Genomic DNA, 26,293 nt, shown 5'->3' with positions numbered 1-26,293 from the left:
ACTACAATAAAGGGATGGAATATGACTCTAAAAATGAAAAATAAAAATGTTTTTTAAAAAAGGGATTGATAAGATGTTGGTTGAAAAAGGGAAAAAGAAAAATTCAAAAAAAAAAAAAAGTTAAAAAAAATTAACTTTGAAAGACTAAAGAATCATGGGAAAAAAGCCATGAATTCTATGTGCAGTATTCCCTTAGCGCTGGAGTTCTGCCATTCTCATTGATCGGTAAACTTGGTCTTGGCTGGCTGTTTTTGCTGATCTTCTGGGGGAGGGGCCTTTGCCGTGGTTCTCAGATGTCTTTGCCGGAGGCAAAATTACCCTGCCCTTGCCAGGTCCAGATTAAGTAATCTGCTTGGTTTTGCTCTGGGGAGCTTTTGTTCCCTGCAAGCTTTCCGTACATCTTTGGAGGACAAGAGTGAATTGGTGGCCTCCCAATCTCCACCCCAGAGGAGCTGAGAACTCAGACCCCACTCCTCAGTGAGCCCCCAGAGAAAAGCAGTCAATCACTCCCATCTCCTCAGTCTCCGGCCACACTCTGTGCTCACTGGCCTGTGACCGAGCATTTCTATCTCTGGCACACTACCCCACACCCAGCAGATCCCTGTGGTGTGCTTCCGCGTCACTCCTCCTGGGGGAGGAAGGGGAGTCTCTCCAGATCTGCCGCTTATTGGGTCCCTGCTGGAAGAGCAGTGGCCCAACTGTGCCACAGATCATGGTTTATGGCAACCGGAGCTGAGAGCCCACTCCTTGGCTCCCTCTCTGCAGCCGGCTTCCCTGCTCTGATACCTGGGAGCTCTGCTGCACTCAGGCACCCCCCATCTTCTGTGACCCCGAGGGTCCTGAGACCATAGTGTCCCAGCGAGGGTTCCACCCCCCACTTAGCCACTGAGTGATGTACCCTCAGCGGAGCAGACTTCTAAAAAATCCAATTTTGTGCTCTGCTGTTCTATCACTTGCCAGTTTGGCTGACGGAGGCCCCCTCCCCCGCCTTCTATCTTCCCGAATATCCCCTTGCATTCACTTCTCTGCATGCATATCCTACCTTCCACGAGCTTTGAGCTGGTCTGCCGACCTGCCACAAGACTGAGACAAGCCTGCACAATCAGGCCTTTGTACTCACAGAGAAATCGCAGGGCGCCTCAGAGCCTAAACCTGACACATTTTAAAGTGGGCTTTTCACCTCCGGGGATCCTGGTGAGAATGAAGTGTGAGCATGCGTGTGCATGCATGTGAGTGTGCATGTGTGTGAGTGTGTTTTTCTGTTCAGAGAGTTGCTGCTATTCTTTTCTTCGATCTCCTGTTGAATTAATTGGTGTTCAGAATGGTTTGATCTCTACCTAGCTGAATTCCTGGGACCAGATGAAATTTAGATCTCTACTCCTCTGCCATCTTGCTCATCCCCCCTTGGTTGGTAAACTTTTAAGGATCGGCAGGTTTTTAAAACTCTTGGCAATGTAATGCTAAGAGATGGTGGTCTTCAGGGACTCAAAGACAAGCCCTAGAATGGAGGTTCATCTTGGTTTCTGACCCTCATTGGTGCTATTAGATGGAAGAAAAGGAAGCTATCTTTCTGGCATGACCTCCATGAGGGACTGCATGTCCAGGCGGGGGATGGAGAATCTAGTTTGGATCTAGTCTGGAGGCTTGGCTTGGGGTTGAGTGGAGACCTCTGGAGCTGAAGGGTGGAATCCCAGCTCCTCTACTTACTCCTCAAGAGTCTTCTGTGTCTCTGTCTCCCATCTGTAAAATAAGGATACTTACCAGAGTCTACCACTTGGGGCTATGTGAGAGTTAAATATGCTAGAACGTGTTCAACACTTAGATCCATGCCTGTGGGGTGAGGGTATGAAGGAAAGAATACGGTCCAGGAGGCAGGGGCCCACATGACCTATTGGTGATCCACTCACACTGAACTGTGGCTCTCTACACAGAGCCAGGGACCTGTTCTTGGTGTGCGAGTCTTTGGATGTTACTCTGCTGAGCCCCATGCCCTGAACAAAGCAAAACTTTGCCTCTGGGAAAATTGCATCTTTGCCATGCCTGGAAGAGTGCTCTGTGCCACCCTGTTCGCCATTGGCTTTGGATTTTCTTCTTCACGCCAAATGCATTTGCACTGTTCTCTAAGTCTGACTGAGGCTTGAGGGGATTCCATGTAATCCCTGGACTGGTTTCCTCTGGTTCAAAACACACACTCACACACATGCACACTCACATGCATGCACATGCATGCTCGCACTTCATTCTCATCAGGGTCCCTGGGGTGAAAAGCCCACTTTAAAATGTGTTAGGTTTAGGCTCTGAAGTGCCCTGCGATTTCTCTGTGAGTACAATGGCCTGATTGTGCAGGCTTGTCTCAGTCCTGTGGCAGGTCGGCAGGCCAACTCAAAGCTCATCTTAAACAACTGCCTCTGACCTTAAACCCAAACACCACGGCTATACTCCTGGAACCAGGTCTGTTTTCCTAGCATATCTGGTTACAGCATTTTAAAAATGAGCAACCTCATTATCAATAGTGTTTCTGAGAACCCAGCATTCTTTTAGAAAATGTTAGCTCTCCAGGGCTGGCAAGAGCTGCAAAGTAGACACATTCTCTCGCTTGCCACCCCTCCCTCAGGTGACACCCAGCCAAACCCAACAGCCCAGCTTAGCAAAAATGAACACCAGGACTCCATTTTGACTAAGGAGATGGGATCCTGAGTGTCAAAGGGAGGAAGTGGGGTCTCCTTTCCCAGAAGTCTTAAAGAATAGGAGAGACTTTACTTGTGCTGAGTCAGCATCATGTTACAGTTGAGAACATTGGGTTAGAACCTGGATTTTATTTCCCAGCTATAGCATGTAGTGTTGTGTAATATCCCACAAAGCATTGTAATTTTCCAAGCCTCCTTTCTTCACCTGGGAAATAGTGATTATTGTGAGGACCAAATGACATAATGTAGGTAAAAGTGCCTTCCAAATTAGAACGTCTTCAACATGTAAAATTACCCTATTCCTCTTTTTTTTTTTAAAGATTTTATTTATTTATTTGAGAGAGAATGAGAGAGAGAGAGCATGAGAGGGGGGAGGGTCAGAGGGAGAAGCAGACTCCCTGCCAAGCAGGGAGCCCGATGCAGGACTCGATCCTGGGACTCCAGGATCATGACCTGAGCCGAAAGCAGTCGCTTAACCAACTGAGCCACCCAGGCGCCCCTACCCTATTCCTCTTAATATAATCTTTCCTTGTTTCATACATACATGTGTATGCATGTGAACACATGGAATTTTCTTATCCCCTTCAGCTAGGTCACAAATTCTTAAGAGTTTTGAAGGACAAAAATTAATTTGAAATAAGTTTAGTATAAAAACACTGCTCTTGACATGATGCAGGGCAGAGAGTAGGCATCAAATAAATGTATGAAGGAATGATTAAATTATGCTGTTCATCATCTCCTATTTAAGAAATAGGGATCTATGCAGTGAGTTCTTTTTAAATTCTAAATCTATCTATCTATCTATCATCTATCTATCTATCTATCTATCTATCTATCTATCTATCTATCATCTATCTATCTATCTATCTATCTATCTATATCTATCCTCTATCATCTATCATCTATGTATTTATCTATGTATCTATCTATCATCTATCATGTCTGTCTATTGTGTGTGTGTGTTTCTTTAGCTTCAAAATATTGGTATCTCCTTCCAGAAGACCAGCTCCCAAGGGTTTCTTATGTTTGAGGGAGCTTAGTGGCTTGCATTGAGCATGGAATCTTCACTCAGAGATACCATTCAAAAGTCCTGCCCTTTGCTAGCTGTGACTTTAGTCATGTTACTTAACCTCTCTGAGCTTCAGATATGATGTCAGTAAATTGGGTCAATGTCTACCTTACCAAGTTGTGGTGAGGATGGAATGAGATAGTATATGCAAAGCATCTATTGTCATGCCTGGTCCTTATTACCTATTCAATCCAAGTCTGACATTCTACCAACATGGTGAATGGGGAAGGAGGAGGGAAGGGAGTGGCAGACATGTGATAGGGATGATGCATGCAACAGGAGTCCAAGGGTGAGAGGGAATGCACTTTGAAGGTCTTTCTAAGAATAGAGCCAAGTCCTATGCTGACACAAGCCTAAGGGTAAAAAGAGGATGAAATAAGAGTTTTGAGACTGAGTATATACTCCCACTCCAAGGAAAAAGACATGGTCACTCAAGACTGACCTCTCAGGAGATCCACTCGAGAGATATCAATGGGCTTGTCCAAGGAAACAGTTGAAGTTCTGACTCTAGGTAGGTGAAGAACTGAGATGAGAAATGGGGAATATGTCTGAACATCCTCTCTTTCTCCATTCTCTCCCGAGATCTTACCACCCAGTCTCAAAGCTTTAGACGTTGCCTATGTGCTGATGACTGCCAAATTTGTACTTCCACTCTGGACATGTCTCCCAAACTTGAGGCTTAAAAAATTATTTGTCTACCTTATATTTCTCCTTGTATATCTATTTATAGATAAAAATACAGATATCAGCTTAAAAAGTACAAAACTCAGTTTCCGGTCTTCCTTCCTCTCTTTCTGAATAATTATCTCCTAATATCCCTTAGATCTCGTGATTAGGCCCATGTATTATTGTGTAATTTAAAAAAGGCATTAATTGAGCAATATACATGAGGTTCCAGGGACTGTGTTCAGTCCTGAAAATGGAATAAAATAAAGGATGGTCCCTGCCCTCAAAATGCTCCCTAAGTAGTAGGATTAGACAGTACATTGTCCTAAAAGTATTTTGTATTAAGTCTCCACATTTCTATATATGCTGTAGACAGAAAGGGCAGAGAGACATCCCCACAGAGTGATACTGAGATGACTCTTGAGCTGCTTCTTGAAGGATGATGAAGAGGTTGCTGTTTGTGGGTATCATAGTGTTCCTGTTCTCAATTAGTTACTCTTCAATTTTTTTTTCAGGTGGTTACTCTGGACCTATTTGAGAAGACTGCACATACCCACCCCATAGATGAACTTTGGCTGTGGGACTTGCATTTGGCAAATGGAATGTGAGCAGAATTGTTGCAGGCTATGTCTGAGCAGAAGCCTTCAAAGAAATCACCCAGTTGTGTTGCTCCTTTCCTTCTTTTGCAAGAATAATATGTTCCAGGGAGGGGCTTCTCCTTCAGCCTGGATCTCAGAATGAAGAAGATCCATGGTAAAGAACTGCAGCCAGTGAGAAGGTCAGTGAGATATAAAACTTTGTTTTGTGTAAGCCACCAAGATTTTTGAGTAGTTTATTGCTACAGCATAAATGACTAAAGCTCACTAATAAAAATATTGGTACCAGAACTGGACTATAATAGAAAATCCACGATGTGTGCCATTGGCTTTCAGGTTAAGCATTCCCACAGCAAGGAAACTTCTGTTTGTTTTTTTTTAATTTATTTTTTAAAAAAATTCAATTTAATTAACATATACTGTATTATTAGTTTCAGAGGTAGAATTTAGTGATTCATCAGTTGCATACAACACCCAGTGCTCAAGTGCCCCCCTTAATGCCTGTCACCCAATTACCCCATCCTCCCTCCACCTCCCCTCCAACAACCTTCGGTTTGTTCTCTATAGTTAAGAGTCTCTTATGGTTTGCCTCCCTCTCTGTTTTCATCTTATTTTAATTTTCTTTCCCTTCTATGTTCATCTGTTTTGTTTCTTAAAATTCTTGATGTCTCCCATTATTCCGTGGAGAAACATTTGGTAAACCTGTTGCTTGCAGTATCTTGGAAGGTGGATTATGTACCTGTATAAGAGCTAAGTCTACATAAAAATCCATGTGACAAACCACCCAAGGCTCAAGGTACACAGAAGTAAGCATTTGGTTTTTATTCATGTACCTACAAGTTGTCTAGATTCAGCTGATCTAAAACTGGGTCTGGCTGAGCTTACTGCCAGTGGCATATTGAGCTCATCTACCTTATGTGCTTCTCCAAGTCTTTGGAGCAGTGGATAACTGAAGCATGTGTTTCTTGGGATGAAAGGTAGGAGCAGGGAGATAGACCCTTCCCATGGAGTGGGTCAGAGAGGCAGTGGATATTTGCTAAATCATGACCTGATCTCCCATAGTATCTAATGAACTTGTGGCTTTAAGTGAGTAAGTGGGAAAGAGCACAGCGATTGTAGTCATGTGTGTTGTTTTATTTGTGGTCCAACCATAAGTAGATGCTTGCCTTGGGCAAGCCACAATTTCTCTAAGTCTCATTTAAAAACAGTGAAAAGCAAACCAGTAGTTTTTGCAAGGAATGGAAATTCTAGCTAGCTCAAATAAAGGTAGTGATCGGGTAATGGTGTTTCTCATCAGAAACATTTTGTGGAGTCCAAGGGAAACAACTCTAACTGGGACTTAGGACAGAGGAATCAGCATCCCAGGGGATCCTCTGTGCCCTCGAGATCTTCAGTTGATTGTTCGGCAATTAATTTGCCTTAGCTGAACCCCATGTGTCTGTTTCTGTTCTAGTAAACTTTAGTTACATGTGTGTTTGTGTATAGACACACATGTCTTGCAATCTTATACACACACAACACTCCCAAATCTTTTTTATGACATAGGAATAGAATTCGTTTTGCTCCTTGGATATAAAAGGGGAGTGTTTGGCACACATTCCATTTGCCAAACTCTTTTTTTATATAAAGAGAGCTGTTCAACATGCAAGTCTTCAGTAGAATTAACTAAAAATATGATGTTTGGTGCAAGAATAGTTTTTCCTAAAAATTTGTCAAGTGGTGGCATTTCAAGTTTGGGTTGGTGTGAGGCAAAACAGAAATTGTTTTCAGCTGGAGATTAGGGGACCATGAATATACAAACCCTGAGAAATTACAGATTTATGCAGGAAGCTTTGGGTTTGCAGGGGGAGTTTAAATTAAGTTTGCCTAAATCTGATTAGCTCTATTCCAGATCCAGCTGACCAAGGTCCATATTCTGGGCCCTCTACTTCAGAGGGCCCCCTTCTGACTCTCCTCCAGCTGGGACCTTCCCTTTGGTGTAAGGAGTTTACAGAGTCAGTGATATGCACATCTGGGACACGTGTCCTTCATGGGATTCTGGAATCCCCTGTCCAAATGGTTTCAAGCTGGTTTCCTAGGCCTGCACAGGTCTCTTGCCTAAGACCCTCTGAAGAGTGGATCACCCCACTACTGTGTATACTTCCAGGCCAAAGGAGTAGCTAAGGAGATTTGGTAACAGGGATGTGGATATAAGTTGAGTGTCGGACTCTAAGATTACTCATTCATACATGTGAGCCCTCCTGGTGTTGGAAGGAGCCCGGGGTGGGAAGAGAAAGGGTGTAGACAGAAGCTTCCATTGGTACTCTTACCCCAGACTCTGCAAATCTGAGACGAAGGCTTATATCTGAAGGAGGCCCCAGCTGACATCTCACATAATATAATTTGAGGAGCATTGCAAAACCCTGCCTATAACAAAGGGAGTGTTTAGGCAAGCCTGCCCTGAGAATTAACCACAAACCTCCTTCCTAACTAGTATAGTAATGAGGCAGTAAGAAAAATCCAGCTACAATTTTAATTTTCAAAAGCCCATTATGCATTATGATCTTGTAAGAAAAATATTCCATATGCGGCCATCTGTAAAGTGAAATAGGCAAGACTGGGTTTTCACACAAGGCAGTAATTTCTCCATTTGGAATGCTAGCAATGTTCTCTCCTTGGAAAGTTTATAGAGCTTATATCCTGCTTGTATGCCTTTAATAAAGAAATGTTAAATATTTTAAAATAAACTTTCTTTAATAGGCTAGAAATACATATCCTCCAGGTCTTTTGCTTCTTTAAACATCCCAAGGGCTATAAAATCTCCTGGGTTGGACTGAGTGCCATGTCAGGGTGTGCCCACCTCACTTAGTTTTTGGTGTTCTCTCTGGTTTATGGGGCTGCAGCTGGGGCAGGGAGAAGATTCTGGGCATCACTGCTCATTTGTTTGTGCCTATCATCTATCTACATTCTTCCTGCTGCTTGATGGAGTGAACTGAATGCTTTCCAGCTTCTGTGCTTACTTTTCTCTGCCCAAAGAGGCTTAAACTCCTCATTGTGTGTCCACCATCCACACAGGACTCTTCCTGTACAAAGCAGTGTTTAACTTCTCATCCCCACTATCCCTCATTATTCTCCAGGACTCCTCTCCTGACTGTAGAGAGGAAAGGGCACTGGGCTTGGAGCCAGATGGCCAAGGTTGCAAATCCAAGGCCCTTCATTGACTAACTGGGTAATGTTGGGCAAGTCAGTCAAAACACTCCTATTAGAAAGAAGCCAGACATTCATTTATTCCTTCAAAAAATACTTACCTGGGACTACTACGTGTTAGCAGGAGAGGCACCAGGAAAACAAAGATGAAACACCCAGTAAATGGAGAGTGAGCAATTTACCTTGCAACTTCTTAAAGAGATTAGTAACACCTACCTTGTCTTTCTCCCAGGTGAGTGGTGAGGGTCAAATGTGGGACTGTTCCAACTGGTCTGCAGATACAGGTGATCAATTGTGGTGGAATAGGAGAGTGCCAAAAAAAAATTATTTCAGAGTTCTGCACATAGTTGGTGTGCAATAACTGACTGAGCCAAGTAAATCTACCTTTCCAATATTTGTAACTGTTTATTTTTTTGTAATCTCACCCACAACTTCCTTTAAAAATATACATGGGAGTACAAGAAGGTTGAAGTGAAATATAATAAAGTTTGTTTTGATGATTTGAAAGTGGATTCCCCTGGGATATTTCAAAACCAGGCTCAGGACCTCAGTCTTGGAATAAGTGGATGGTCTTTCACATTCAGAGGGGAGGAAAACAGCGGGGGATCTCCAGTCTAACAACAGAGATCATTGTGCATGGATGGGGCAATGGGGTCAAGGCTTAAAATCAGAATAATTGAATACAAATCATGACATAGAAAAAGGAAATTTTCCACCTCTACAAACTCTATGAGCTATTGATTGGAGTTACAGATAGGCTGTTCTCTCAGCAGAGATGTATTAAGACCATATGTGAAGATAAATATTCTGTTTGGAGCAAGATAGGAAAACAAAAAGCCAAGAGCTCGTCAGTGGGATACCTCATGGACTGCTGTGTTTCCACCCACACTAAAGAATACTCAGAACCACAGGAGGTTTAGATCCTGTTCGCCCTTTCATTTGCTCATTTATTCAGCAAATATTTATTGAGTGCCTGCTGTGGGCTGGGAATTCAGAAGGAAGCAAAATCTGGCGTGGTCCTTGTTTTCATGTGTGTTAGTAAAGGACACTGACATTAGTCAAATAATCACACAAACTGTCTTTAGTTGTGGTGGTGATAGTTGCTGGGAAGGTGAAGCTCAGGATACAGAAGGAGGCCATACAGAAGAGATTTGACCTCAAGAGGGAAGACAGTAGACTCTGTTGAGGATGCAAGCCTTGACCTCTGTTCCCATTATCACATCTCTTTCTCTGTACCTTCTGCCCTTCCCTTCCATCTTTTAGGGACCCTTGTGACTACATTGGGCCCATTTGGATAACCCAGGATAATCGTCCCATTTCAAGGTCCCTAACCAAATCACATCCACAAAGTCCTCTTTGATACGTAAGGTAACATAGTCACAGGTTTGGGGGATTAGGATGTGGACGGACTAGCTTTGGGGAGTCATGATTCTGCACACAACACCAGAGCATCTGTATGTAAACCTGAGGAGGAATGGGAGGTAAGTGATATATGAAAAGCTATTTTCAGCTTTAAGTGACTGGAGATCATAGCCTGACTGCATTAGGCTCAGTTGAAGAAAATTGTAGGGAAGGTAGGCTCTCAGCAGGAGCAGTGCTAAGTAAATGAGATGCAGAGCCCAGAACTTAATGCCTGAATGAAATGTTTATGGTGTATAAGGCTGGTCCACTCTAAAGGCAAATAAAACTCTTGATAATCCAAGGGATTTGCAAATTGATTTGAAAGTACATGGATTCTGGCACTATGCCTTGCCATGTATAACACAGAGCTGCCTGTGACAATCCCAGGGTGTTATTTCTCTAAATGCATCACCCCTGCCCTTGGAAGGAGTCTGGTTTCCTGCTCCTTTGAAGATTCCAAGTGTGTGCTGTTCATTAGCATCACAATCTACCCCTCACACATACCTGTTCTCAGAAGAATCTCTGGTTTAATCATATTGTATGTTTCCCTAGTAGGATTTTTCCAGTTCTAGCTTTCCTAGTTTGCTTTTATGGTAATATTTTTTGCCTTCCCTCCTCACCTTCTCAGGCATAAAACATGACTGCCCCCATTCAGCCCCCCACACCTGATGGAAAACTCAAGGGCCTTTAGGAGCAGAAATCAAGGGAGAGTAGAGAAGAGATTCCACACTGCACCTCCTGTGCCTGATAGGCTCAGTGGCAGCTGCTGTTGGCAGTGCTTTGCTGATGTTGACCCAAGGCTTCTTCCCTTTGCCACCTGTTTGCAGGGTATGAGGGAGAGACCCCTCAAATTCTCCTGACCTGCAAGGGGCAGATAATCACATCCTATTTCAGGAGAGATGATGTGTGAAAATGTATGCAAAACATTTATTACAGGCCTGGAATCCAATAAGCTTTTAATAAATGTTCACCAAGGGGCAGGATGATGATGATCATCACCATCATGATTCCTCAATTGATTTAACCCTCTCTTCTGGTTGGATCCTTGAGCTTTAAAGAGGTGGGAGACACTTACAAAAAAACCTTCCTAATCCTTTTTCCTAACTTTGCTGTACTGATAAATAAAATTCTAGTAACTTACCCTGCCCCTTACTTATCGGCCTACACATAACATTTTTCTCAAATTTAGCTTCAGTTCTTTTTTACTCATGTCTTGGTTGGTTTCCATCAGCTATCATCTCTAAGTGACTGGCTGCTGAGTGACATTGCTTGTCGATTATGATCCTCTGGGGTGTAACTCTAGAGAGAGAATTCTATAGCTTCCAGTTCTTTAGATTGCATTCTTCCCAAAGCACTTCTTTCAAAATGTGAACTGTGAAACATGTTGAACAGTTCTGGCTTAAATCATCAGGTTACACATTTCCCTTCTCCTCATAAGTTGGACAGTTCAAAGAGGGTTGTGAAGACGACCTGCTAAATGTTCTGCTGCCCCCCAAATAACCAAGTTGATTAGAGACAGACCAGTGTCCCAGATTTTCCTCAAGACCCCTTTATGACCCTTCTGTTCTTTCATGCCTTGCCCCCAAGGAGCCCTTTCCCATCTCCCTCAGAGGGTCTAAATGCTTATTTACAAGACTCACAGAGGGAAGGAAGAAAAAGAACACCAAGATGATGGTTCATTGTTCAATGCAGCCCCTGACAACAGATCACCCTGGCTTCTTCTCTTTGCAGCCCATAAACTGCTCTGTAAAAATTAAAAAGTGTGAATTTACAGGGCCCAAGAAGAGTAGGAGGTAAAGACCCATCTCCAACCAATGAGTCAGGCATACTGATGAAGCAGGAATATGAGGCCTTGCCAATTTCTGGCCAATAAAATATCTTCCTTGCCTTCCCAGATCCTTGACCTTCTCTTTCCCACACAAAACTAAGTAGGGACACAAATGAAGGGGAAAGGTCAACAAAAAAAGCAGCAAAACAAAGCAAAATACCCAGTATTCCCTGGCCTTGTAGGGAAATAGTTGGATCACAGTGGCCTCCCTCCTGGGCCTTTTATTCCTCTGGATTCATGGCCATTCTGCCTGCTTAAGCACCTCCTGATTTTCCATTTCAGGAAAGCCTGGGTTGGTGACTAACAAAGATTGTTGCCAAAAGACTTCCCACTAGAAATAGAAGCCTAAGGTCCTGTGGAAATAGGGGAGACTGAGTGATAGAAGAGACACAGGAAGAGGTTTGAGAGACATGGCTGGGCTCTGCCAGCTTTGTGATTGGCAGGCCACTTTAAATATCTTTAAGTCTCAGCTTCCTAATCCCTGAAAGGATGGCAGCAGGGCTGGAATGGATCTTGAGATTTCTTCATCTGATATCCTCTAGTTCTGAAGCAGGTCTGGGACCCAGGGCAGAAGGGGTAGCAGGAATTTGCAGGGTGAACAAATGGGACAATATGGGACTGAAGTTCTGAGACTTTGGCTTAACATTCTGTATGACCACCATTACCTGCATGTTGCCCATTTATCTAACTCTGGCCAAGATTACACTGACTTGTGTTCACGTGGCTGGAATGCTTCCAGTTCTCTGAGTTTGAGACAGAGAATGAGAGCAAGAGTGAGAGAGGAGGATGAGACTGAGGATGGACAAACCTAGATTTGGTAAGAGGAATAACTCTTATGGAGGTACCAAATACTGGGACAGACAGAGTTATGATAACATTCCTTGGTTTCTCCTTTGACAGTAAGAAGTATCTTCTCTGTAACTTAAGGATGCAACCAGTTACCCACCCCACACAAACTTCCCAAGGAGGCTATGAATTTGAATTACCACCAATCACCTTGTGGCATGTTGTACACATGGAACTTAGTGGTGGAGGAAGTTCAGATGAGTTACTGTTTGGGTAGTGAGTTGCTGCAGAAGTATCTACCAAAACTTGAATTTGATAAAAACAGATATGCCATCCCCTTGACTAGAACCATTAGAACACAGAGAAGGAATCAGTTAGGCCATTGGATGTTCTCGGGCTAAAACTGAGGGCTAAATGTTCAACGTTTGTCCAGACCAAGATGTAGATGTAGAACAGGGATGGTTCCAAATGGACTTTTCAAGGAAAGGGAAGGTCAGGACAGCCTTCCAGAGATGCTGGGTACAGTGAGAGAAATACCTGAACTAGAAGATAGGCTCTAGTTACCTCCATTGAACTAGATAATCTCTGAGGTTCAGAAAATAGAAGTAGTTTATTTAAAACCATGTAACTGGTTAATTGATGGGCTGAAATTCATACCCAAGTTCATTCACTCTTTTGCCAATAGGTATCATGTGTGTCTGTTCTGGGCTGGATGCTATGTGCTTCTGTCTCCCGACACCTGCACAGTTCTCTTCCCAATGGATCAAGATAACTTGATTCCTACTGAATGCACAAAATTGGCAAAACTGCACATTTCTTTCTTTGCCAAACCTTTCTTCCTTTTGTTAAAATAATGGGATAGAGAAAAAAAGCATAGATGATAGATGTTTTCCCTTTGGAATGAGAGTAGTGATCATGACTTAGGGATGAGGTCTCTATAAGTATTCTATAAACACTTCCAAAGTAGCCTGAGATGCTTCACCTAAGCCCTTTTACCAACAAAGCAGTCTAGGGAGATTTGCAGGAAGTTGGGGTATGTCTCAGAGCCAAGAGGACATATTCAGAGGGGATGTGCAAGTCTGAGCCTTGGAGAAGTAACTCAGAAGAGCAAATCTTTGCTAATGCCCAGTAAGTCAAAGCTGTTCTATAAATAGTATTTATTGACTCTGTGGTACAGTCTTGAGTTTCGTGGTTATATATATATTTTTCTTGCTCAGTTTCTTCCTTGGTCATACATAACTTCTGCATCCAAAATGGGCTTTGGAGCTTCCAATATATACATCTGTGTGTATGTGTGTGTGAGTCTGTCAAAAGGAGGGTGTCCTAGCCTTGTTATTTAGGGTAGATGGGGCTTGATGAGGTTAGCCAGGTTTTGGAGAGTTCAGGTGAAGACTCCCACTGGCAGAGAGCAGTCACATCCTCCAATCTTACTAGCCAAGTACACGCTCTCCTGAAAGTCACTGAGCTGAAGATAAACATAGAGCCTGTAATAGCTTTTTCACATGATGTCCTTTATTACATGTTCCACACTTTAAATTCCTTTGCTTCACTCCTATATTCTTCTGGATCTTTCAGAACAAACATTGAAGTAGGGGAAAAAAAACAAGCAAACTGCTCTCTCCCCTCCACTCTTCCCATCCTTTCTGAGTGAGTCATTTCAACTGGAATAATTAATCTTAATCAAGATGGTATGACAGTAGAACGAAGACATCCACAACAAAGCCCCTGGGTGCCAGACACTTGGTGAAGCAACCAACTCCTTCCTCTGGGCTGCAGTGGGGCAGCCTGGAACTATTCGGTTGTTTTAAAAATAGCATTTTGCAGAATTAGAGCTGCTCATATCTGCACGATGGGCAGCAGGTCAGGGGTTGTGAAATGCCTGTGCTCATCACCAAGTGTGAGCAGGCACTTTTAATAGTGTTGGCTTGAAGGTGATACAGGCCACTGGTCCCAAATAATCAACTCCACCTTCTCTGGGGGAGACTGAGGACAAATCATTCCTAGTGTTTGCACTCGTGTTTTTCTCTGAAGAACTCAGCTTCCGTGTGTCTAGCCTTAACCATTATCCTCATTTTCTGACAGGTACAATTACTCATCTCCTCTTCCCTTCTCCTGTTTTGTTTTTCTCTGCATGGGTCACACTTTCCAACAAGCTAGGGCTACACCTGGTACTCTAGAAAGCCTGGGGTGAAGAGAGTGTACTTCTTACAGACAGTTTAGCAAGTCCTGGGATGACCAGGAGGAACCACTTCATGACCTTAAGAATGTGGTCACCTCTTGTAATTTGCAATTACCTGGTTGACTCTTCATTAATGGGAAGACTACTATTCCTCTCTTGAGGTCCAAGAACTCCAGGGACATAGTCCAAAGTGCACAATCTTGTTTCCAGATACAGGGCTGAGAGAAAACGAGTGTACTGTCTGCCCAATTCTAGATGTGTTTTTTAGCTCTGTCTACAGTTGCCTTTCTTAAAAGCTCCCCTGGTACAGACTGATTCTCTGCACTCTGTGCCCTTGGGGACCCAGATATGAGGCCACACATGGGCACCAAGGTTCCAGCCAAAATGACTCATGATGTGGGAAAGGTTGTATTAGAGGTGACGATGTGGTGGTGGTAGTGGTCTTGGGGTAAAGGTTGGTAGAAGGGGCTTCCAGTTCATTCAGGTGAATTCTGTTCTTAGAGACTGTGATATCCTTCTCTTCTAGCAGATCTCAGCTGGGACCATCCCAGTCCTCCTGATGTTCTGTCTTAGTCTAGTCAAGCCACTGTAACAGAATATTACAGACTGGGTGGCTCAAACAACAGACATTTCTTTCTTGAAGTTTTGGAGGCTAAGAAATTCAAATCAAGATGCTAGTAGACCCAGTATCCAATGAGAGCTTTCTTCTTGGATTGCAGATGGCCTCTTCTCATTGTGTCCCAGCATGGGGGAGAGCTGAGAGAGAGGAATCTTCTTGTGTCTTGTCTTATAAAGTTACTCAGATGATTCATGAGAACTCTACCCTCATAACCTGATTACCTCCCAAAGGCCCCACTTCCTAATACTATCATGGTGGAGGTTAGGATCTCAACATATGAATTTTGGGGGAACACAAACAACCAGTTCATAATATGTTCCAATAAGGTCCCTCCCCCAGGGGGCCCTTCAGCCCCTTTCCCCTCTGCATACTTTGTGAAAGGTATCAGGCCACTAGGGTTTCTTTATACCCTTTCCCTAAAGCAGTGGGGGAAATATGCCTGCTGACCGTAAATTCACAAAACTAAGAAAAGTCCACTTATCTTCCCTATGATCTGCTATCTGGTGTCTTGCTACCTTCTCTTCCAGAAAGAGTTTGACCTAATGATTTTCTATATTCTGCCTTATCATACACACTGTTGTACTGGGAAGAGAAAGAAAATATCCTTTGGTTGGATTGTTCTTCAGTGCATCCCACAGCTTGTGGTTGTATTAACAATCACTGGGTGTTATATGCAACTGATGAATTACTGAACTCTAATCTGAAACTAATGATGTACTATATGTTGGCTAATTGAATTTAAATTAAAAAATAAACAAACAAACAAACCAAGTCATTGGCTGGAGAACAGAAGTCATGATGTAAGATCAAACTCCCCTGCCATCCCTTCATATTGGGTGTGTCAGTTCAGGTGCCTATTGGCACAGCATTTTCTAAAGTCTATTTTCATTCATAACACAGATATTGCTTGAGCACCGACACTTTGCCAGGCACTCATTGGGGATATTGTAGTACAGAGACAGAAAACATTGAAGGTACCTGCAATAATTATGTAGTCTAGTAAGGTGGGTTTATGGGCATGATATATAGTGATATAAAGTAAAAAGTGACAGGTTTGAGTACCCTTGAAAACAGAGCGAGATGCAAAAATTATTGTGCTACTTCTTTAATGGGGAGTGCAAACTGATGTAAGGAGGAATGAGGAGAAAAATGTGTGAAGAAGGAAAGGAGAACAATTATAAGAGGGTGTTTACCCAACAGAGCAGGACACCACTTGGTAACAAGTGTAACCAATGGCTCAGTGGCATAGGACTGTCTTCCCAGAAGCCTCTGAACTACTGGGGCTCCAGAAAGTACATGATGTGTTGGGAAAGGAGAATTGAGAAGTTATTCATTGGTCCCTGTCTCCCATTGGCCAGAGCTTCCCTGCAGGAGGCATAAGTCCCTGCCTTTATTGGTTTGTGAGTGCATATGTCTCACGTATCCCTCATTGGTTTAATGCCTCAGTTACAACTGGGATATACCAAAATGGAAGGTGAGGGGTTAAAAACAAGGACATGGAAGTCACCATTGGGTTGTGCTCATATGAAGTTAGTCAGAGGCCACACAGGACTACTTGCCTTGGTGGCAACTGAGGCAACAAGGGCCCCCTGAAGCACATGAGAACTGGAGAAATCTGAGGTGATGCATGATGGGAACTTGATCCGGTAATATAAATAAGGTCTAGATAAAGTGCTTTGGGGACTTAGAGAAGGAATAGTTTCTTAGAAGGGAACTGGGAGTTGAGGGAAGATTTTGGAAAAGGTGGACCCTGAGTGGTTGCAGATGGTGGGGTTGGGGAGGTATAGTTATGTGGGGTGGGGCTGGGTGGAGGCATCCTGAAAAGGGAACATGATTGCAAAGATAAAGAAGGATAGTACTGAGGATGAGTGAAGAACAGGACTCTGCTTGGCCGGAGGATGGGAAATGTGAAGGGATGTTGAAGGATAAGGCTGAAAATATAGTTGGAGCCAGCTGGTAGAGTTGGGGTAAGGAGTTCTGATTGGAATCTTCTGACCATGGGGACCATTTGGTGCTATTGCAATAAAAGTTTTAATTCAGGAATGTGAGTTCCTCTTCTTCACTAATTCTGTTTTGTATAGTCAGCCACTTGGGCACATAATGGCATTTTGAACAAGAATATTATGGACAAGATTTTTGGAATACCAGATGTCTATGGAATATACTTAAAAGTTCAGTATATTGTCTTTTCCTTTTGTCAAAAGAATACATTGAGACTGGCAACACATCATAGTTGAGATTCTTACTTTTATTGATTCTTGTATTTAGAGTACAGGGGATAGATCTGGCTCAAGTATGGGCTGAAGCTGAGCTCAGATGATGTGGTCAGGACTCTACACACTCTACTTCTTAACCATCCACTCTCCTGTCCTGTCTTCAGTCTCAAACAAGTGCCCCTCTGATGGTGACAAGGGTCATCAGTAGCTCCAGGTTTGGCAAGTTCTAAAATTGACAATGATTGGAAGAATAGAATGTCCCATTTAAAAAAAAAAAAAAAAAAGGAGAGATTCTGGCTAGAAGATGTGGAAATGAAAGACAATGGATGCCCACCCACAAGATCAGAAATGTATTGGCTTTATTGGAATTAGAACTTAGTTCTCAACTGAGCTGTCTCTTGGATTTGGTGATGGAGAGCACAGGGGTGGGAAATAGCCATTACTACTTGTTTTTTGTTTTTTTTTTTTTAAAGTTCCCTGGACAAGACAGCTTCAAGTCTGGACTCACTGAAAGAAGTCCTATTCAATGTTTTTTTGTTGTTGTTTAAAAAAAAAAAAAGGGAGATCATAGCCTTACCCTACATGCAGTGTTGCTTATTTCAGCCTTTCTTCTCCTGGGGATTGCAGTGGGAAGTTTTCCCTCTGCCTATTCCATGAGGGGGAACTGGGACTGGAATGTGGCCTTCATTACCCAGCATTCTGGAAGGGGCTAAGGCCCTTGCATCAGAGAAGTAGACTTAAAAATATAATTCTCTTAGAGAATGAAAGATGGCATGTCACCATTTTGGGTTTTTGTTTCTTTCTTTCTCTCCCCTACTTGAATTAACATGAAGTCAAAACCAGATCTTAGAGCAGAACTGGCTGCCACATAATTTAGACATGCTTGCATAACATTCTGAAAATAATTCAATAAGAATAGGTTTTTCTTGGAATTTATCACTGCCTGGCAAATTAGAGCTCAAACACAACAACTTTGTGCTAGAAAGGCAGGAGACCCAGCAAATGGAAATGACAGTGGCAGAGTGAAAGGAAACCCAACAGCCAGTCAACTTTCATTATCCGTGATGGTGTGAAGCAGAAATAAAAACACAAGGCAGGGACAGGCACAGCCTGAATTTCAGGCTCCTCATTATATCCCAGGCTCAGCAGCAGCTGACAGGCCAAGGTGGCAAGAGAAGGGCATCTTAGGTCTCCCAGAAATGGTTCTGAGAAATTCCTCTTGCTGTATTTCTCTGCGTCTTCAGCTGAATATTTTTTTTTCTTTTGGGTTCTGATGGAGAGGATCCCCAGGTTTAGAAAATAATAAACTAACATAAACATATAGAAGCAATAAATAGTAATTTCTGAAGACAGGGATAGAACAGTAAACCTAAATCAGAAGATCTGGAATGATTTCAGTCTCTTCTATTCTCACTGGGACAAGCAATGTCTCCCCTTTTAAAATGGGAGAGGATGATAGGTAGCTCTGATCACAGTGAGAATCATTATTAGTATAGTACTTCATAGCCGCAGGGCATTTTAAAATCCACATTATGTATACAGGAGACCTCAGGTGTAACTCTGGTGGCCCTTTCATAGATGGGGTGGGGGGTGTTCCTTAGGCACCATTGCTGATAGGCCACAAGCTAAAGGGAGGTCTCTGCTCCCTTAATGTTGGTGTCCCCAAGCCTCTTCTTTTCACACTCTTCCCCATTTCCCTAGTCACCTCATATATGCCATGTGGTACATTCCACCAGATGTACTGCCTGGAATCCATAGCTTTAGCCCAGCCTTCTCTTCTGACCCCTGTTGTCTACTCAACCATGTGGACATCTGGCAGCACCTCATCTGCACTTGCTCTGATCTGAAACTGGGTTGTTCTATCTCTTCTTCTCTGTCACAGTGTCTAAGTGAGTTCAGGTCACTATAACAGAATACCATAGACTGGGTGGCTTAAACAACAGACACTTATTTCTCATAGTTCTGGAGCCTGGAAGTCTATGATGATCAAGGTGTTGGCAAATGTGGTGAGGGACTTCTTCCTGGCTTTCAGGGGGCCACCTTGTTGTTGTGTCCTCACATGGTGGTGAGAGGAAGCTCTGGTGCCTCCTCCCCTTCTTATGAGGGCACTAATTCCATCATGGAGACTCCATCATCATGACCTCATCCAAACCTAATTGCTCTCCAAGGCCCCACTCCCTAACACCATCACACTGCTGGTCAAGGAATCAACATATGGATTTTGGGGGAACACAAACATTCACTCCATAACACATTGTGAATGATTCCATTATTGCTTTAGGTGCTCAAGCCAGGCACCCAGAAGGTAGACTTGCCTTCTCTCTCTCCTTCACCATCTATTTAAAATATATCAAGGTCATTCTGGCTTTGATCATCCCTCAAATGTGTCTAATTTTCTGTATTATTGCTACCACCATGCTAGTTCAGGTTCCTATTCTCTTGTTCTGGACTATGGTCATAGCCATTGGATTGGTCTTACTGTCTTCAGTCTGTTACTTTCTAATTCTTTCTCCATGCTGTAGCCAAAATGATCTTTCTAAAAGGTAAATCCCAATGTGTCTTTCTTCTACTTCACACTCTACACTGGCTTCCCCTTGACCTCAGGATAAACTCTAAATTCTTTAACATTACTACACTTGATCTTACTTACAAGCCTTGCCTCCTCAGCTTGTCCCACCCTTGCCCTCAGCCCTATTTATTGCCTTATATGCCCTGAGGTCTCTGTGCTTCAGAGATCCCAATCTTCATACAGGATGAACAATCTCTTCTGTGCCTTTGCCAAGCACTTGCCCACCTTCCAGTTAACTTTTACTTCCTACAGGAAGCCTGCCTGGATCCTCAGTCTTATTTAAATGCAGAGAAAGAGGAAATTCCTAGGTCCAAAGTAGAACTAATATCAGGTTCTTTTCCTTTACCTAAGTGTCTTTTCTACAAAGGGGGCAGACTCATCAGGTCTGAACAAAACAAAAGTATGCTCTATTGTCATCTCTCACCTCTAGTGGGCCCAGTGAAGGGGAGTGGGAGTCCCTAGCCCATGGGAAAGGAGATTTAGACCTCTGGGCAGAATGCAATCACTCAAGGGTAAGGGCATATGGCATCTCAGCACTTGTAGGTCACCATATGGTTTTGGGTCCAACTTGCCTGGCTGGGGGGTGGGGGAGTTTGGCAGGTTCACCAGTAGGTTCTATCAGCTGTAGTAGCAATGACATAAACAATGAGTTCACATCCTCCATGACAGGAGCAGAAGCCCCTCTCAGATACTGAACTCTTCCAGAGCAGCTGGGATTCTGCTAAATCACCAATTACAAATAATCACAAACATTCTTAAATATTATATTGCTAAATCCAATCACATTCTAATAAATGTATGTTGGCTACTACACTTTAAGAGAGATACATCATATTGTCTATAACTGAAGGCTATATATATTTTAAAAAAGATTTTATTTATTTATTTGACAGAGAGAGAGACAGTGAGAGAAGGAACACAAGCAGGGGGAGTGGGAGAGGGAGACGCAGGCTTCCCACAGAGCAGGGAGCCCGATGGCGGGGCTTGATCCCAGCACCCTGGGATCATGACCTGAGCTGAAGGCAGACGCTTAATGACTGAGCCACCCAGGCCCCCTGAAGGCTATATTTTTAATTGATTTAGAGAACATTCTGGGGACCAGAAGGAGTCTCATTACAAGATGGCATTTTCCTGAGGTGACATTTTCCTGAGACAAAGGTCCTGAAAGGGGGGATTTTTCTAGGGACTCCTATGAAGTCACCTTCTTGGGTGGAGTTAAATGCACCTTTCTGTTCTGGGGTACCATGTATCTGTATACTTTTCCAATAATATCTCTTGACTTTGCCAAGGTGGTTTATGTAATACTTCTCATTCCCATCAGAGCCTAAACTCTGTAAGCGTAGGGACCTCGAGTGATTTTTTTTTTCAATGCTATGTCTCTAGTCCTTGAGATGAACTATGTGCTCAGTAAATTATGGTTGAAGAAATGCATTTTCTTCTGCTGCTTCTCAGGACACTGGTGAGAATGGGGAATAAGGCCTCTGCAAGTACACTGGCTTCCTTCTGAATCAGACTGAACAGCACTTTTATTTCAAGACAGAGTATTCTACCGGGAAATCTACCCTGTCCTTGGGTTAAGAGCAACAAATAGAAAGAAGCTTGTCATTGTACCAACCATAAAACGAGGTGGCGGGAAACAGAGAGAGGGGACATTAGAAGCCCATAAAGCAAGGAGAACCTCATGTGTGGGGTCAGAGGGGCTGCAAGTAGGGCCACAGACACTTGATCAGTTTCTCTCATGTCACCTCAGTTTCACCAGCAATTAGACTGACGGAATATGTTCCAAATCCAAACACCTCATGTCCCTGAGGCCCTGGTGGTCTTGATGAATAACCTCCATTGTGAGGCAGGCTAAAGGCACTGCGTTATCTGAATATAAATCATGCCATCTCTCCCTTCACCCATTCTACCCATCTCACCCCCAATCCCAACCCTTTTACTCCCTTTTGCACCACAAACTATTAGGAAGACATTAAGTAAATCATCCCAGCAGGAGTAGGACTATAGGAGAAACAATTCATTCATAACCACCTCACCACTCCCTTTGCAAAAAGCAGGGTGAAATGAAGACTCCAGTGTCCTTTGGAAAAATTCAGCATCTGGGAAACATGTGCTGGGAAAGGCTATGTTTCTTCATCTCCCAATCTTTGGCAATATGGATGACCACACTGTGAAAAGGCAAGGGTGCAAGGATGGGGAAACTGTACATTGCTGCTCTCACTTGGCACCACTGAATACCCCCAAGATGGACCATGGTGTTTGGGAGGAAAAGGAATCACAGTGAACTAAGGCACACCTTAAGATCCTACCTATGGATACAGATCCAGACTACCAAAGTTTGAATTTGCACCATAGCTATATGGTCCTGAGCAAGTTTCTCAACTCCTATAAGCCTCAGTTTTTTTTTTTTTTCCTGTAAAATGAGGATAATAATTACACCTAAGTGAGGGGTAATATGGCATACTGAATAAGCTGATGTAAGAAGAGGACTTAGAAGGAATAACACCTAAAAAGTCCTCAGTCAATATAGACTTATTAATATTGATTCTTTGTGGGCGCCTGGGTGGCTCAGATGGTTAAGCGTCTGCCTTCGGCTCAGGTCATGATCTCAGGGTCCTGGGATCGAGTCCCGCATCAGGCTCCCTGCTCCTTGGGAGCCTGCTTCTCCCTCTGCCTTTATCTCTCGCTCTGTCTCTCATGAATAAAAAAAAAAAAAAAAAAAAATCTTAAAAAAATATGGATTCTTTGTAAAGCATTTAAAGTGTCATAATTAAATGAAATTAATATGAAGACATTCACAGATATATTAAAAGAAAATATGACTTCAAGGAAATTTCCTGATTGTAGCAGGATACCTGAGGTAGGTTATACTCAGGATACACAATTTGCTTATCCTTGCTATTTAGGGGCTTAACTGGAAATTTTTTGAAGCCCTGAGTCAAATCCCCTCCCCATTCTATTTGTCTGTCTCTTTTTATCTATCCATCCATCTATCTTCTATCTATCTATATCTTTTTGTAGTTATTTAGATAATAAAATTGAAGATCTAAGAGAATGCTGTAAGCTGTGAAACCAGAATCAAAACCCAGAACCCAGAGTTTTTGTTCTTTTATCCATTGCTGTTTATGCTGATATTCACAATTCCTAGTGCACTTTTGAGGCGCACAGGGAGGGCTTTCTACATGCCATTTTTACTCCTCACCCTGAAAAGTGGGCATGATTATTTCCATTCTGCAACTGAGAAAATAGAAGTTCAGATAAGTAAAATGAGCTGAATTGAAGGTCATGGTGGCATGAATCTTTCACCAATTGAGCCTGGATGTATCAGATGCCTAAGAAAGTACAAGTAACCTTGCATTATAGCAAGAGAGGGGAGGGTGAAAGCAACAAGAGGGGAGGGATCTTTGAAGGTCTGTCCACGGATATATCCTGAACATCTAAGAACAAGGCCAGACACTTAACAGATGGTCCATAAATACTTGCTGGAAAATGCTAAGTGAATAAACAAATATTAAACATAGTAAAAAGCCATTTGAAAAAAATTTTTTATTTTAAAACTCATAAAAGGCATTTACATTACCTGTTTGCCTCCATTAGCCAGTTATGCTAGTCACCTTCTCTTTTTAAAGGTAATCTTTATTGCTTTTATTATTTATAGAAGCAACAAAAATCAGTAAAACCCAAAAGGTATAGAAATATTACAATCTATACCTCAATGATAATAATACATTCACCTTTTCAATCTAGAAAATCTCTCCTCCCCTAGATTTCTTTTTTTTTTAATTTTATTATGTTATGTTAGTCACCATACAATACATCATTAGTTTTTGATGTGGTGATCCACGATCCATTGTTTTCATATAACACCCAGTGCTCCACGCAGTACATGCCCTCCTTAATATCCATCACTGGGCTAACCCATCCCCCCTTCCCCCTCCCCTCTAAAACCCTGTTTGTTTCTCAGAGTCCATAGTCTCTCATGGTTCATCTCTCCCTCCGATCTCCCCCCCTTCATTTTCCCCTTCCTTCTCCTAATATCCTCCATGCTATTCCTTATGTTTCACAAATAAGTGAAACCATATGATAATTGACTTTCTCTGCTTGACTTATTTCACTTAGCATAATCTCTTCCAGTCCCATCCATGTTGATGTAAAAGTTGGGTATTCATCTTTTCTGATGGCTGAGTAATATTCCATGGTATATAGATACCACATCTTCTTTATCCATTCATCTGTTGAAGGGCATCTCGGCTCTTTCCACAGTTTGGCTATCATGGATATTGTTGCTATGATTATTGGGGTGCATATGGCCCTTTTTTTCACTACATCTGTGTCTTTGGGGTAACTGCCCAGGAGTGCAATTGCTGGGTCATAGGGTAGCTCTATTTTTAAATTTCTGAGGCACCTCCACACTGTTTTCCAAAGTGGCTGTACCAACTTGCATTCCCACCAACAGTGTAAAAGGGTTCCTCTTTCTCCACAACCTTTCCAACATTTGTTGTTTCTTTCCCTGTCCATTTTTGCCATTCTAACTTGTGTAAGGTGGTATCTCAATGTAGTTTTGATTTGAATTTCCCTGATGGCTAATGATGATGGACATTTTTTCATGTGTCTATTAGCCATTTGTATGTCTTCTTCAGAGAAGTGTCTTTTCATATCTTCTGCCCATTTTTTGACTTGATTATTTGTTTTTTGGGTGTTGAGTTTGAGAAGTTCTTTATAGATCTTGGATACCAGCCCTTTATCTGTAGTGTCATTTGAAAATATCTTCTCCCATTCTGTGGGTCTCCTCCCCTAGATTTCTGTGTTATCAACACTCACTTGCTTCTGAAATAAAATCATCCCTAAATTTTTGATGTCCACTGTCATCTTCTTCTGTATTCTTTCCATTGATAGATTCATTCATTGTCACAATTTCCACTACACCCTTAAATCTCTGGTTTTAGTCCCACCCTTTTCCCCAAGCTCTAGTTCATCATTTTGATGCTTGACATGTCAGCCTCAATGTCTTTCTTGCTGATCATAAACGGAAGAAATTCTCTTCTCTTCTTTCTCTTCTCTTCTCTTCTCTTCTCTTCTCTTCTCTTCTCTTCTCTTCTTCTCCTCTCCTCTTCTCTTCTCTTCTCTTTTCTCTTCTTTCTCTTCTCTTCTCTTCTTCTCTCTCTTCTCTTCTCTTTTCTCTTCTCTTCTCCTGGCATGCTCATTTCAGTCAAAGACCTCACCATCTTCTCGGGCACTCCATCCAGAAACTTCTGTCATTAGTGACCTTTTCTCTCCTTGACTCAGCACATCCAATTAGTCACCATATCCTGGGAATTATACCTCCTCATTTCAGTCCTTTTCTGTCCCTTTCTGAGACTAGTGCAAACTTATATACTGTTGTTTGATTAATCATCTTGAAATTCAGCTCATTTCACCTCTCTCCACTGTCCATGGTTTCACACATTGAAAAATAGTTGGAGCACCTCAAAACTCTCATTACCTGACCTGAACTAATTTTTTACTAATTTCCTCCAACTTACCTTTATACTATAGTACCAGCATTTCCAAGTTTTCAAGACATGCCTAACTCTTCTCTGCCTATGTGTTTTGCTCATGCTGTTCCCTCAGCCAAAATGCTACTTTTTTGCTCTTCTTCCTCCTGCAATTTCTGAGCTGGGATAGAAAAGGTGGGTACCATATGCAAATATTGCCTCCATGTCTGCCCAAATACCTAGAACAGCAATTACTGTCTATCCTCTGAGCCTTACAAAACACTGTATTTTCATTGCTTCTTATTGCATCCAAAGATGTATCACCATTTTAGATGAAAATATCGTATCCAGCTTACTAGCTGTTAGTCCTTTAACATCCACACTGGTAAATGTTGTGGAGGAACCAAAGACAGACATAATACCTCACACCTGTGGCAGAATGTTGGTTTTTGTTTTTGTTTTTTCCCTGCCTCCTCTTTTCCCTCCACTTTCTTCTTTTCTGAAGGTGGTCTTTGGCAAGATTTAGTAGATATCAACATAGTAATTCATCAAAATTATCCTATGAGAGGCAGTTTATCAGCACAAGGACTAGTTTGAATAGTGCAGCACTGCAGAGGGGGGCATGAATATGGAGCTCAAGAGAAAATGGAAATCAAGAGGTTCTAAGGGAAACAAGGACACTTCAGGCGAGGTTCATTGACAGTGATGTCAATATAATTTTTTTTTTTTAAGATTTTATTTATTTATTCATGAGAGACAGAGAGAGAGAGGCAGAGGGAAAAGCAGGCTCCCAAGGAGCAGAGAGCCCGATGTGGGACTCGATCCCAGGACCCTGGGATCATGACCTGAGCCGAAGGCAGACGCTTAATCATCTGAGCCACCCAGGCGCCCAATGTCAATATAATTTTTAATGGTATGCACTGATGGGTGTTTCCCCCAAGAATGGGAGAAGTCACCTACTGATGGGGTATTTCTCTTAATTCTCATGAGCTGTACCTTGGGCAACTGTCACAGACT

General features: G+C 42.5%; 1 long non-coding RNA gene across 3 annotated transcripts in view; it reads left to right on the top strand.

Annotated features, from left to right (window-relative positions):
- The window catches only part of LOC123838872 (uncharacterized), a 202,939-nt gene that overhangs the window by 48,725 nt on the left and 127,921 nt on the right, over positions 1-26,293 (top strand). For all 3 annotated transcript variants that reach the window (XR_010409848.1, XR_010409849.1, XR_010409850.1), the window contains exon 2: positions 4,938-5,200. This is a non-coding gene — a long non-coding RNA (uncharacterized LOC123838872). The remainder of the gene's footprint in view (positions 1-4,937; positions 5,201-26,293) is intronic.

Source organism: Mirounga angustirostris, unplaced genomic scaffold (assembly GCF_029215605.1).
Source record: "Mirounga angustirostris isolate CCGP_5_RB_7025 unplaced genomic scaffold, mMirAng1.0.hap1 SCAF_3, whole genome shotgun sequence".
NCBI classification, from domain to species: Eukaryota; Metazoa; Chordata; class Mammalia; order Carnivora; family Phocidae; genus Mirounga; species Mirounga angustirostris.
This window is presented reverse-complemented; position numbering and strand designations above follow the sequence as displayed.